Raw genomic sequence first — 2,323 nt, forward strand, 5'->3', positions numbered from 1 at the left:
TCACATATCCCACTTGGGATTGATGAGGATGCCGTCATGGCATTAACATGATGCTTTGGTGATTTTAAGACTTCTTCAAGTCTAGTCATAGCTTTTTCAAACTTCAAATTAATTGTGTCAATATGAGCACTAAGTTGAGCACCCAATTGAGTAACGGAGTCCACTTCATGCTTTCCTCCTCTAGTAGCCTTGCGAGGTCTACTATATTGTGAGTTATGGACCGCCATTTCCTCAATTTTGTTCCATGTTTGATTGTCATCAACTTCGGTGAACATTCCATTTGATCCCATGTTGAGAATGTTACTTGAATCTTCATATAAACCGTTCCAAAATTGTTGTACCAAGAACCATTCGCTAAGTCCATGGTGAGGACATGAGCGACAAATTCCCTTGAATCTCTCCCAAGCTTCATACAAAGATTCTTCATCCCTTTGCTTAAAACCCGTAATTTGAGCTCTTAGCATGTTAGTCTTTTCCGGTGGGTAGAATTTTTTGTAGAAAGCTAGAGCCAACTTCTTCCAAGAATTAATTCCGAGAGTGGCCTTATCAAGGCCCTTCAACCATTGTTTTGCGGTGCCGATTAGAGAAAAAGGAAATAAGACCCATCGAATTTGGTCTTGAGTCACACCAGTTTGAGAAATCGCATCACAATAGTCGCAAAAGGTTTCCATATGAGAATGAGGGTCTTCACTAGGCATCCCCCCAAATTGGCTCCTTTCGACTAATTGGATAAAGGCGGATTTGGCAATAAAATTTCCGGTTAGATGTTTTGGTGTAGGAGTACCATTGGGTAGGTTCTCCTCGGTGGGTACGGAATGTGACGAGAATTTAGGCATTGTAGGTTGATTTTGGGTGGTATTGTGTAATGGGTTCTCCTCTCCTTCTCTTGCAAAAGGGTTGATGAACTCAATAGTTGGTTGAACAACCTCACTAATACCTCTCAAATTCCTCCTAGCAAATCTCCTATTGTTCGTCAAGGTTCTTTCAATTTCACGGTCAAAAGGTAACAAATCACCTTGTGACCTTCTAGCCATGCAAAATATCAAACAACTCGAAAACAATTAGAACAAACCTTGAGGAGTTTTACTTCCCCAAGGCGAAGAAAGACACAACTAATAACAATAAAAGGAAATCTAAATCAAGTAAACACCGTCCCCGGCAACGGCGCCATTTTTGATCGGCCCGTTTCGTGTTCACAATTTAAGGTGTGGTCGTTGGGTCACGTCCGAATCAAAACACAATTTATAGCTTCACAAACAACTCTACAATTAGTAAAGAGGCAAGTAAAGGTCGGATCCCAAGGGACGGGTATTGAAATGAGATTTCTATTGCAACTAGTGGTGTCTTAGGGGTGTCACAAATTGGGTTGATGTAGAAGGTCACTAAACTAAAATATCAATGGAAATAAACAAGCAAGATAAAATAAAAGGGTTGTAAACAATTGATTAAAAAGCACTAGGATGTCATGGGATCATAGGGGAATCATGGGAATTGATCATACAAACATGTTCTCAAATTATAAGCAAGCAATTATTGTTGTGATGGATTGAGTTGGGTTATATCTTACAATCCTAGGAAAGTTTGGGTCCCGGAGCCGAATCGATTAGATTGTACAACACCTACAAGTCGACTTAGTCTTCCCTACTCAACAACATGCATGGTCTAATGAGACTCGAGTTGAGTTATGTCTTACAAGTCTCATTGAAAAGATAGAAGATGGTGGTAAATGCAAGGATTCATAGGCTTAGCATTTCATCAAATATAACATGTGCATGAGTTGAGATCAAAACAAGCATGCAAATAAAACATGAAAGTATATTAATTTAAGCGTGAATCATTCCCCATGTTGGTTTTCCCTAATCACCCATTAACCCTAGCTAAGAGACTACTCACTCATTATCATGTTGATCATGCTAGCAAGGTTGTCAATCATACCAACAAAAGGAAACATGATGAATAAATGAAAATAATTAACAATAGTTAAAGAGGGATTAAGAGAATTATACCTACTAATGATTCCAATAATAAAGCAAAGATAAAAGAAGTACTTGACGCTTGATTGAGTGGTTGTCAATCTCCCAATAATAACCCAAATAATCTTCAATTACCCAAAATAAAGGATGAACAAAAGAGAGATTAAGGAAATAAAACTTGTATTAGAACTTGATTAATTGTTGATTACAAAATTAAAGAGAGATTTGATTTGTATTAACTACTCTAATTATTGATAAGAAGAACATGCCCTTCTAATTAGACTAATGGGGTATTTATAGTGGAAATTAGGGGGATGCATTAGGGTTAACTAAGGGCTAAACTAGTAATT

General features: G+C 37.7%; 1 non-coding gene across 1 annotated transcript; it reads left to right on the forward strand.

Moving 5' to 3' along the window:
- Positions 1-357: 357 nt before the first annotated feature.
- Positions 358-464, forward strand: LOC141624020 (small nucleolar RNA R71). Its single transcript, XR_012533831.1, has one exon. It is a non-coding gene; the product is annotated as a small nucleolar RNA R71 (small nucleolar RNA).
- Positions 465-2,323: the final 1,859 nt, after the last annotated feature.

Source organism: Silene latifolia, chromosome X, assembly GCF_048544455.1.
Source record: "Silene latifolia isolate original U9 population chromosome X, ASM4854445v1, whole genome shotgun sequence".
Classification (NCBI taxonomy): Eukaryota; Viridiplantae; Streptophyta; class Magnoliopsida; order Caryophyllales; family Caryophyllaceae; genus Silene; species Silene latifolia.